Source organism: Liolophura sinensis, chromosome 1 (assembly GCF_032854445.1).
Source record: "Liolophura sinensis isolate JHLJ2023 chromosome 1, CUHK_Ljap_v2, whole genome shotgun sequence".
Taxonomy (NCBI): Eukaryota; Metazoa; Mollusca; class Polyplacophora; order Chitonida; family Chitonidae; genus Liolophura; species Liolophura sinensis.
In genome coordinates, this window is record NC_088295.1 from 27,488,021 (window position 1) to 27,500,708 (window position 12,688).

The window sequence follows — 12,688 nt, forward strand, 5'->3', positions numbered from 1 at the left end:
GTAAATGATTCTAAATTAATTCAAACTCCATGTAAAGTAGATGTTTTACTAGTACATGTATATATTTGGTCGTATTTTGTCGCACAATTAAATAATTTTTTATTTTATATTACATTATTAATGGTAGGTTTACGATAAGAGAATTAATGGAAAACCACTGCTGCTTGCAAGATACCTGACAAGCCTCTAGATTTTGGGCCACATACTGCCAATCTTGGAAAATAAAATTCCTTCATCTTCAGTCCACATGTGTAGATGTGAACATATGCAGAATTCACCTGCATGCATTGATCATGATGCAGTTTCATGTCACTGTGCAAGATGCCAGGATTTACAGATAATTCTTTTTTAGGTGAATAAACTATTTCTGCTTATACATGTGACAATGTACTAAACATAATTAAACTTCGCAATGCTTAAGAGCATGTACATGCCCTATATAATGTAAACTTTCTCGGCAACACCCATTCAATTTTTTCTTTTACAGGTGAACCTATACTAAACAATCTAAAAATAGAATTAGAAATAAAACTTAAAATTCACCTTCTTATGTTGTCTCATCTTGGTGTTTTCATGATTTCCCTGCTTTTCCAAGCTTTCAGATCACGAAAACATGTCATCAGTGGAAAAATTGCTGGGATCATCAACATTTCACACAAATCAGATGATTTTAAAATTATATACTTATACCTTCCTCTGAAACTGACAAAAAAATGTATTCCACCTGTAAAACACAATTTAAATTGGTGTGGCCTTACATTACTTTTGTACATGTACTTTATCTTACCTGAAGTTTGGTGTCTAAAAGTGTACTTTCTGAAGCATGTAAAGGCCTAAAAATCAAACTGCTCAAAAAGCTCTCAAATGGCCTTATAAGGTGGAAGAATCAATCAGAATCAAGCAAAATAAGTCACTTGAAAAGTGCTAAACTTTAGCTGAAATACCGTACATCCAGTTTAATAGAAAGTAGACATAAGAACTTTACAAATCACACCAAGTCTTGTTCCCATACTGTACAATTTTGACCACTGTTGATGGTAAATTATTTGAAGACTTACAGTCCTTCAATCAACCTGTCAACAAAATGTCAGCCAGTGGAGAAACAGGATGTTAAATGTGACAGTATGATAAGTTCATCACTCAGTGCCAAATAAACAAGCTCTCTAGTCTACAGATCACACTGACCAGGTCAGCATAAGTCACTGACCACATGTTGTCAGTTTACATAGCCTTCAACACTCTGGTTAGATTATACCATTATTTAGCCCTAATATGTAATAATAACAAATTTGAATACAACTCACTACACAGAAATTTGAGCAATAAAACAGGTTAATGAGGCATTTTATCTGTAAAAGACAAGACTAACAAGCCTGATGATTATATCAGGTATTAATTATAGCCTAAATATGCAACAACAATAAATTTAAATACAAGTCTCTATATGGAGAAAATGTTAAGAATATGAGCAATGGAGGCCATACCATTGGATGATAAGGCGCCTTAAAATAAAAGACATGTCTGATAATTGTGAATACTATGAAGTGGCAGTGAGAATATAGACCTGCACCACAAAGTCCAATAGATTCCTTGCTTTCTTCATCCTTCATATCTAATAACTGGTGTGATATCAGCAAGTGGGAAAACAAGCTCCAAGTAATCTCACACACCATATAGGTTTGAATGTCAGTGTCATATTAAGAAAGGTTTGAACTCACTAGTCAATGTCATTTTAAGAAGGGTTTGAATTAACAAGTCCATGTCATTTTAAGGAGGATCTGAATTCACTAGTCAATGTCATTTTTTTTTTTTTTTTTTTTTTTTTTTGATTGGTGTTTTACGCCGTACTCAAGAATATTTCACTTATACGACGGCGGCCAGCATTATGGTGGGCGGAAACCGGGCACAGCCCGGGGGAAACCCACGACCATCCACAGGTTGCTGTCAGACCTTCCCACATACGGCCGGAGAGGAAGCCAGCATGAGCTAGACTTGAACTCACAGCGACCGCATTGGTGAGAGACTCCTGGGTCATTACGCTGCACTAGCGCGCTAACCAACTGTCATTTTAAGGAGGATTTGAAAATTCCTTATAGTCAATGTCATTTTAATAAAGCTATTCTGTAATTTTGAATTTTCATATTTTTTTTTATTAAATCACCCAGTTATTGCTTAAGGTATGTAGACAATATGTATTGATTTAACCTTTTAAATTGATACAATTTGTCCTACATATTATTGTCCATTTCATTCACTTTATTAGAGGGTTAAATCTTGTCCAAAATTTACTTCAGGTGTTCATCTAAGGTACTTTAAACACAGCCGAAATAAATCTTTACACTATTTAAATAGTAATACAACAGCTTAAGAGCATTCTCTGGTTAAACTTAGACATGGTTCAATCCAAACTGTGTAACCTGCACCTGCTTGATCAAAGGCCTACAGGAAATTAAATCCCTTCTGCTACTTCAGGCTGCCCGACATCCTGAGGCTACAAGATATACTTACCATCATGATGGCTCTAAGAATAACATGAGCTTCTTACTTAACACCGCCTTTTGTCAATGTTACAGATTTCCTCTAAATACTAGACAGCTATCTGTGTAACCTCCCAATAATGTATGGCTGTTTTTGTAGTGTTTCCACATAACAAATGCAAGTGAAGAAGAACATCAAGTAGTAGTAACATGCCAGTGCGGACATCTTATAATTCACACACTTCAATACTGATATTTTAAGTATTTTAATTTTCTTCTAAAGTTCCCCTTACTATTTAAAAATTCTAAAGTTTATTGTGCATAATGTCTTTTCATACATCATAATCCTAGAAAAGAAAGAGTGCAAAAAGAAAAGAAAAGCAAAAAAAACCCTACCATTCCTAATTTATATCAGGTGTGCTTGTTTTGATGAACACTTGAGGCATACATACTGTTTATTTGCCAAGAGACAATAAATATCTTACACATTAACAATCAATCTCTTCTGAATGTACTCACTAATCCCAAAGCATGTAGAATATGAACAATACTTTCAGATGACAAAACCATTTTATTAAAACCCAAAGAACTGAGCCTCTTTTTCTGCATATCTGTTTTAAGTATCTTCAATACAAGGAAGAGGGGGTTCATTCTGGCACATGCATGGTGGACATTATAAAGGGGCGAAGTTTTAAGTGAAACAATCTGTCAAAACCTCACCCTCCCCACCCCTCCCTCAGCTCATGTAATAAAGTGGCCATCCATTTTTATTTGTTTGTCCCATAATTTCTAAGATATATGCATTTCACATATCCCACACGATTAATTCCTCACCAATTCAATTCAGATTTACTGTTAAATTTGTTAAATTTCTCTTTTGAGTCAGACAAATTCACGTTCCAATGAGCTTTCTACAATTCTCTGCACTCAATATTCCTATCCCAAGCTGGTCACTGCATGTGGACTTGCTGTCAATCCAATCCACTCCAACCTGTATGCCACATCCAGATTTGTTATACCTCATAGAGTATTGGTCCAGCCCTGGTTACATGCCCAGGTGTACAAGTATGATGAACTGTATGAAGAGAGACAGTGGGCGAGTCCTTCCTCCACTTACCTCTGCACTTATCACACAAGCCAGAACAACACAGGCAAAGGGTAGATATACACTTAGTCTGGCACAACAACACTTCCTAAAGAAAACTGTAGTGCCAAGGCTCAGTTCTTAAAGAAAGCAATCATTTATACATATATATCTAACTGGTGGAACACTTTTGCTTTCTAGAACAGAAAGGTTTTTGGTAAGAAATACCAAAACACTGCAGAGCTATACATTATTTTGTTATATTGCAATAACAGAGAAAAGTACACAAGCAGATGGATCCCCATTAGTTGTCAAATTCTTTCATTCTGAAGAGATATCAACAAGTTGTATGGTACACCTACATATAATTTAGTGTCTCATCATGACTGACTGGATTGCTTCTTAGTTCAACTCAGTTTTCCTACAAAAAGAAAAAAAGAATGTTCTTGTTGACTCTATGATAATGGCCTCTTTTTCTTATGGTTGAAGACATCAGTTCAGTTTTCTTCAATGACATTTATACAACACCAGGGCTGTAATGTACATGTATTCAAGAAGCATGAAAACCGAGTACATTTCAATGAATACGACTCCCTAACCTTGCTCTCATAAATCTGCATTTTCAATGCTTCTTGGTTTTGAAAGTAAGGTAGTAAGCAAACACAATATCTAACCCTTTTTATGCACCATTGTGATCTCAGTGAAAATTTCAATATGCATGTATAAGATTTATAGAGATGATTAAGCACTAGCCTCTCTCACTGCACAAAGTCAGGCCTTGACATCTACCCAATGAAAAAGATAGAGAACAGGATTGGACCTCATAGAATGTTACTACAGCTCAGAGCAGCCATCAAAGACTAACATTTCCAGGTAATTAACTTTAGGCTCGTAGAGTAATAACCAACAGTCTTAATGACTCCTCTCAAAACCAATACCCTCAGAAAAAAGAGACCAAGGCAAATTCCTGCACTGTGCATGATTCTCCACAGAATTTGGCTACCAGTACTTGAACAGTGTTCCGACACGATTTCGGAGTTTTACTAAAACAGTATGTTCATCTCTGCTCAGTTATTTTAATTCAGTCAAAATCAATAGCAGACATCAATGTTACTGATGACATACAGCATTCCACACTATAAATAGATGAGCTTTGTCTTCATTTATTTGATTGGTGTTTTACACTGTACTCAAGAAAGTCTTTAAAGTCATATTGCACAGCTTATGTAAGCTATTCAGAGCACTGCATAAAAGTTCGACTTCAGCCATACCGGTACTGGATATAGCTTAGACCACTTATTAAAATAGAGGAGAATGCCCAAACTGTTTGGTTCAGGCATGACAGACAGAAACCAAATACCATACACATGTGAAAACAGTTGCTGTCAAGGCAGTCTTGATGACATAAACAGGAAAATCATTTAAAACTTAAGACATTCGTTATCTAAAAACCTGTCATAGATTAGTTTCTTATGTTTCTGTTACGTAATACCAAACAGCCGTTAAACATCATCACGTGACCTAACAACGTCTGATTATGAGAACTCGAATCCAAAATGCTCAAAATGAAAGTGGCATGGAGAAAAGCCTAGCAAGCGTTAAACTGTTTGGCATGATGAAAGCTGACTTCCACCAAAATGAGTTTTGAAGACGCTTAAAATTGGTCCAGAGGCTTGCAGCCATGGTCTGCAGCACACACACACACATTCTGTTCCTGGCCACCTGTCATTTATCCTTTGGCTCCAGAACTCTTTACATGTTTTCAGCTTAGCACAATTATCCAGCAAGAGGAACACACACTATCCAGCTACTTTGACAGCTCCTACTATATCAGGGTGTAGGGCGTTCCAAAGAGTAAAGCTGGGAATACTTGGTTCACCTGGGGGTTTGGCAGACCTGCAGACTTCACACCTTTACTACCCATCAGAAGTAAGCTTACATTACGTTGTGATTAACTGTCTGTTACTAAAGAATCACCTTAGTGTTAGTACCTACCAACAACAGTCACTCACTGGTCTGCTAACTCACCACGTCAAAGACCTGACAGCCGACAAAAATAGTCTGATACCATTTCCAAGTGGAACTGGACACGCAACAAAACGGGCAGTCTTCTAATGACAAGAACTTTTAATCCAAAACAACCAGTGGGGCTGCTTTATATAAATTAGAAACAAACCAATCTGCTTCTTTACATGCACTGCAACTTTTCCATTGGTCTTCATTATACCAAAGCATATTTCAAAGCAGCAGGAAACACTTTCCACAGGATCCACTTTTTAAAAGCTGCACCTGTTGCAGTTGCCAAACAGCTATTACCAAAAAACCAAGTGGAATTGTTCTCGAGATCACTTTAACCTACAACTCACACACACAAAAAAAAATTGTTGGCCTGATGCTTGCAGGTACCAGAAGCCTTGAAAACATCAGAACCAAGGGTTCTGCTGGTTCTCATTCATCAGATCTGCGAGATAAGAAAACTAATCATTTTCACCTCCAAGACATTCTTGTAGTTTTTATGGAACCTACTGGTGGTAAAAGTACTGTACCATTATCGTAGAGAATTAAAAAGTGAACGAGAAATCCAGGTAATATCACAGTAAGGAAATGTGATAATGCTTTGTGCCATATGGCTCACAGCACACATTCAGACATGTGCAGCTCATCTCTTTATTGTGTAATATTCCCATGCAGAAAACAGAAAAAAAGACACACAGAAAAAAAAGTGCTAACACATTTTCCAGAGACACTGAGGTGGGAATATTTAATGACAGCTTGAAAAGATCCCTTGTGGTAATTCAGGGAGGCTGTAGGCTACAAACTGTAGATAATGAAGATACTAAAGTACGCACACTAAGATCAGTAACTTACATGCACAGCCACCTCCTGCCTCCCAAAACCTCAACCCCCACCAATTTACTGCAACAGCACTTAAAAAAAAAAATCCTGTCTTAAATTCTCAAAAATACCAGAATTCATCTTGTACATGATGACTTGATCTAGTTTTCAAGATTTAAGAATCTCATAATGCCCTTAAAATATTAATACAAGAATACACTAACCATGTCCCATACGTGCTCTCACACCATCAGAAAGAATGAACCTCGCTCAGATTAAACTGAAACTTAGGGAGAAATTGAAAAATGAATGCTGCCTTTGACAAAACTGGGAAACTGCCTCATTTGGAAAAACAAATTAAGTTTAGATTTTATCATTATAAACTGCCTAATACCCAAAGAGAGAAAGGCCACAAACAACAGGTAACAGTCAGCTTAAGATGATGATTAACTAACAAGCATAACACTGATATTTTAGAGTGCCATCCAACATTTATCAAGAAAACTACTTTCTTCTGTAATTCTTAAGGTAACCAGTTGACATGGCAATATACTTTCATTTACAAATCATTCTCTATTCAAACTTCCCACACATTCTGGACAAAAATGTACACTGTTATTTTTTCAAGAGGAAACGTAAATACTCTTCCAAAGGCTTCTTTTAAAATACCCTTACTAGTATTGCCAAATATCAAAGGAATAGCATGTAAATACCCTAAATGTCCTCAAATTTCATCCATGACTAAGTTGCTCATTTTTCCAGTTTCTTTGAGTTCTATTAAATTTGGATAGGTGCTTTGAGAGGTGTTTGCAAGGTAGGATGATAGCCTACTGGGAAAATGTTAATTTTAGCACCATCAGTAATATCTCGTGAAATTTATTTGCCTCCAAAAATGCTCTTTTGTGGTCAAATTTTTAGGTCATTTAGGGTAATTGATGTCAGAAATTAAAACAACTAAATCCATCAAAGTTAACAATACAGAGGAGCACTTACCTAAGTATAATATGCAAACACAAAACTTTCCACTTCAGTTTACAATCCAAATACTAGCGGTTGAACCTGCCAAATGGTACTCCTGAGGCAAATGCTGAGACAGGGTTAGGGATTGTTCTGCCTAGATGCCTGGATAACCACTGGCCAGCTGTCCAAACTGTCAGCAAGGCTAGAGAGAGAAAAGAGCATTGTTAACATCTCCTTCCAGTCAGTGGTAGACTACCAGTGTAGCCAGTTGTGTTGGAGGGGCAGGTTGGATTCCTCAGCTGGCGGCAGAACAGTTATCTCGCCACAAAAACTACTATCTGCCAATGTCTACAAGAAACAACAGCAAACTCACATGTGACAGACAATATCTACTTGAAACATGTCAAAACATGGTCCAGCAACCACTAAAATCTCTGGCATCTTTTTGAAAAAATGTTATTTTCTATGCCGCACTTCAATCTCTCTGGAGAGCAGTCCACTTTTAGACTCCCTGATGATGTATGCCCGCCCACATGTCAATTTCTTTGACAGGCTGCAGCCACACAGAGGAGCTTAGCCTTTAAAAAACTGATCATTTCATCAAGTAGCTTAAATTATACTTCCACTCTTTTTTTCATCAGTGACTATACATGTATGCCTATATACAAGTATATTTAAAAAACAAAAACACACACAATACAGTGGCCAATAAGAAGACATAAGAACATAGCAGTACAAAATTAAAACGAGAGAGAGAGAGAGAACCTATAATATTATTGAATTTTTATCATTAATTCCGGAGTGCCCTTTTCTTAATTAACTGTACTTCAACATCACACACAATAATCCAATCAGATATAGTGTTAAAATTTCAGTGTGAATAATATCACTGTTTCATTATGCAGCAGGATAGAACAAGTTTGTTTAGTCATGCTATAGTGTTGTATGTAAGCCATTTGGGAATGTGATACTTCATCCCACCTCTTTCATTAGTCTATGCCAGGCTTTCTGTCAACTCCTCTTGATGAGTTACATGCAGTTTTGGCTAATACAACCCCCTCCCTACCAACCCCCTCCCCACCCCCAAGCTCTTACCTTTTACTCATCCCTGCAACCTTCAAGTGTATGAAGAAAACAACAAAGGAAACAAGTCAACCAATCAGGTTGGCTACTAGACTCGCACCATGCATTCATCTTATGAAAAGGATCCGTCTTGTCAGACTAAATATACGTCAGCCTCAAACAGAAGAGGGCTGGGAGTTGTTTGTTACATAACTTGTTCTGCTATACCATGTGTCTGCTTGGCAGACCTCCTACAGGCCAAAAATCAATCCTGACATTCCACGTAATATATTCCTATATTATTTTGCAGTCACTCAGGCTTTTAGATGCTAGTGACTTATTTATTTATCTGAACGGTGTATTTCATTTATTCACAATACCCTTATTCCTCAAACTTCTTGCATATGAAAGAGTTATTTTCAGTGCACATTTTTAACTTGATTTTGGAGGGTTCCAAAAAAGTGTGATTTTATCAGTCAACACAGATTAATGCCTACAGAATATGCTTGAATAAACACCTTGCAAACATGTGAAAAGAGTGAATAATTATAGCTGTTAGTTTCACAGGTACTTAAAGAGAATAAATCATAACCTGACTTGAGCCATAACTAGAATACCGATACACCTGTACAATGAAACTGTATCTAATCAAGCAAGAGTTGCATTTGAAATTAAAACCTTATAGGTCCAGTCTATGTGGGTTTAAATCGGGCTCTAAAAGTACACAGAAATTAGCAAGCAAGATTACAATAACTTTTTTACCATGCTAATGCTTGAAACCCGTCTAAATGTCTCAATTTCATGTGTCAGTTATGCATAACTATAAGCTATTTTGAAAGATTTACTTTTTTCATGGGTGTTTTACACTGTATTTTGAAAGATATGTTTATGTTAATGGTAGCAGTTTTTATTGATGAAAAGAAGGGGTTTTATCAGAGAGAGAAAAGAGGTGCTTGATATTTTAAACCATAATGGTATAATCTTGAAGTTTTGTTAATATACCGGCCCGGATAGCATAGTTGGTAGAGCGTCCGCTTCGGGACCGGTAGATCCAGGATCAATCCTTGATCGAGTCACACCTAAGACTTTAAAAGAGGAAGTTGTAACTTCCTCGCTTGGCGTTCGGCATGAAGGGGATAGTGCAACGACTGGTTGACCCGTATCAGTATAATGGCTCGGGCGGGGCGCCTTACTTGCCTTCGGTAAGTCTCAGTAAAGCAGCACTAGATAAAAGAGCGGTGGAAATCCGTCCTGCTACAAGGACGCACATTACTTGTGCATGCACCTAAGGATTCCTTCGTCGTCATATGACTGAAAAATTGTTGAGTACGACGTTAAACCCCAAGCATTCACTCACTCACTTTTGTTAATAATGCATGTGAAACTATTCATGGCATTACTCGAAAGATTTAAAAAGGTTACCTTTGACAAAATCATAACAATAAAATTTAATGAATAAGAATTCCTCCTCAATTTTTTGTTATGTTCTTTTTTCTGGTTTGGTTAAAATGACCATGTTTAATAATGTCATAAGGTTAAATTTGTAGAAATAAAACCGTCACCCCCTAACAATTTACACTTGTGGCTTTGCCAACAGTGCTTAAAGTGTGGAACCATGGCATGAAGCAGTCTTCCCATGCACGACAGTCTATCTGAGATTTGAAATTTTGAGAAGGCAGCTAAATGTCAACAACAACTCGTCTTTTCTCGCTGTATGCAGAAGATCTCTCTCATTCTCAGCATACACTAAACGACACCACGTCCCGCTAGGTTTGGAGTAATCTACCTTCTACACTGGAGTTAACTCTGAATCTGAATGTTCTGACAAGAACTTCTACCAGATATTGCAGTAAGACTCATGGTATGCTGCAGTTCTAGTCAGAAGTCCCACCATTTAAAATCATGAAGAGTTTCAGTGTGTATGATGTGTGTGACGTAAGTTGTGCGTGCCCAACCAATGGCAGAGAAGAGGACAAAAGGTATTTGAATGACAAATAGCTGAGACATCATTGGAAACAGGGAGATGACACGAAAACTGGGAGATTATATCGGTTCTGTGCAATCAATACTTCACCATGCTTGTATCATGTCAGGGTGTACTGTTCTTGTCTTGACAGTTACAGTACAACCACCCAATGACACTGACAGAGTAAAAGACAAATTTTACCGCTTTGCAAATAAGAATCAAAATCACCAAACTGTCTGTGATACAGTAATAATACAATTCGTCCTTACCCGTGCATCACTTCGTCTTTAAATGTGCTGCCATTTCAACTTCAGGTTCTAGGTCTGTTGTTGTTGACAAACTGTCACTTCTTTCACACTTTTCAACTTGTGTGTCCATTAGCTTCGGTAGACTTTTGAAGGCATTGTCCATTGAAATTTACTTTGAAACTTTCTAACCTTTGAAAAAAATTTTCCGAAACATAAAAATTGAGCGACTGTTACTTTTCTCTGATCATGTAATCATTCAACGTTTAACACCTGTCAGACAATCGCACGTGCTACTGGAGTAGTACAAGGGGGGTAACTCTCAACTACAGAGATCACTTTCTTCCTGACATACGTCGCAGTACGCCCGCTTATCACTTTTTTCAGATGAAAGATCACATCGCCTATCTTTAGTTGGAATCGCATTCATCCTCAGGTTTGTAATGAGTGTTTGTATTAAACGAGCAGGCTTGTTTCGTTTTGCAATTCTAGTCTTACTTCATTTCTTCGGCAGAAATCTGCCTTGATGCTGTATCTTATGCATTTTATCACATCTCTTTTCGCATCCCAAAAAAATGTATTCAACAGTATTTGCTTTTTCTTTTCTTTCTGTGTTTCTGAGATACCAGTGTCATGAGGAAACCTGGCAACGTCATGGAGAAATCCAGCAATATCCTGAACCAGTCACTGCAAGGTCATGAGGAAACAGATTAAAATATTGTACAGAATCCCTGCTAAGATCCTATCAAAGAGTAGGCAATAAAGAGGAAACCATTAGAAGTAGACAAAGGAATTAACCTGTATGTCAAAATGAGACAGTTTACCAGGCATTCCCTCAATAAACTGAAACGATCAGGATTGGCGTTTAAATGCCACACCCAAAATTATTATGCAGCCAGCAGCCTGGGTGGAGGAAGCTACAGTAACCCACAGGTCTATGGGAAGTCACAAAATGTGCCTTCTATTGAAGTGATCTCCAGCAGACTTGATGTTAGACTAAAACTTAATGCTGCCGGCTGCTGCTTTCCACCAAGGCGCTGAGACATAACCCCTGGTAGACATCCACTATAAATGTTAGTCAGGTTCCATTGTTCCCCTGAATTCTGGTTTCCTCCGCCTGCAAATCTGACCGAAACTTGATCAGTGAAAACCACTACACATTTATCGACTAAAGGAAATTAAGACCGGAAAAGTTGATAATTTGGCTTCTGAAATTCAAAACGATCATCAAATAATTTCTGCAATGTTTTGCACGTACAGCTATTAGAGTTCAAACTCTTACATAAGTAATTCTAGCCAGCTGGATTGGGACACCTGTTTTCACTGGTCATTTGTGAGTGAGTGAGTGCTTGGGGTTTAACGTTGTACTCAACAATTTTTCAGTCATATGACGACGAAGGAATCCTTAGGGTGCATGTACGTTTAACGTGCCTCCTTGTAGCAGGACGGATTTCCACCGCTCTTTTATCTAGTGCTGTTTCACTGAGACGACTTACCGAAGGCAAGTAAGGCGCCACGCCCGAGCCATTATACTGATACGGGTCAACCAGTCGTTGCACTATTCCCTTCATGCTAAACGCATGTCTTAAGCGAGACTCGATTAAGGACGCTCTACCAACTGTGCTATCCGGGCCGGTACTGGTCATTTGGCATAACTCATTTGTTCCAGAACAAGTGTTTTGTTCGTGTTTGTAGCTGCCGAAGTCCCATAATACCCATTGATGGGTAGGTGAAAGTTTGTTTTATAGTAACTTGATAAGAGTACATTAGTTTCCTTGACGCTACCATGTGCTACAATTCATTGCAGGAACCGGAGGGATGGGAAGTTCACAGAAAACACTACGATTTGTGGTACAGCCACCAATTACTGGCAAGTTCACTACGATTTGTGGTACAGCCACCAATTACTGGCAAGTTCACTACGATTTGTGGTACAGCCACCAATTACTGGCAAGTTCACTACGATTTGTGGTACAGCCACCAATTACTGGCAAGTTCACTACGATTTGTGGTACAGCCACCAATTACTGGCAAGTTCACTACGATTTGTGGTACACCC

The 12,688-nt window shown here is 37.8% G+C and overlaps 1 protein-coding gene and 1 long non-coding RNA gene across 2 annotated transcripts in view; one reads left to right on the forward strand and one right to left on the reverse strand.

Annotated features, from left to right (window-relative positions):
* Window positions 1–10,887, reverse strand: part of LOC135473334 (uncharacterized) — a 77,096-nt gene extending 66,209 nt beyond the window's left edge. The window contains exons 1-2 of the mRNA XM_064753193.1: window positions 10,654–10,887; window positions 7,390–7,558 (exon numbers count right to left, since the gene is read on the reverse strand). The gene's annotated coding sequence lies outside the window, so the exon portion shown is untranslated. The remainder of the gene's footprint in view (window positions 1–7,389; window positions 7,559–10,653) is intronic.
* A 117-nt stretch (window positions 10,888–11,004) lies between these two features.
* On the forward strand, window positions 11,005–12,539 carry LOC135473363 (uncharacterized). Its single transcript, XR_010444594.1, has 3 exons — window positions 11,005–11,065; window positions 11,252–11,349; window positions 12,437–12,539. It is a non-coding gene; the product is annotated as an uncharacterized LOC135473363 (long non-coding RNA).
* The last annotated feature ends 149 nt before the right edge of the window (window positions 12,540–12,688 follow it).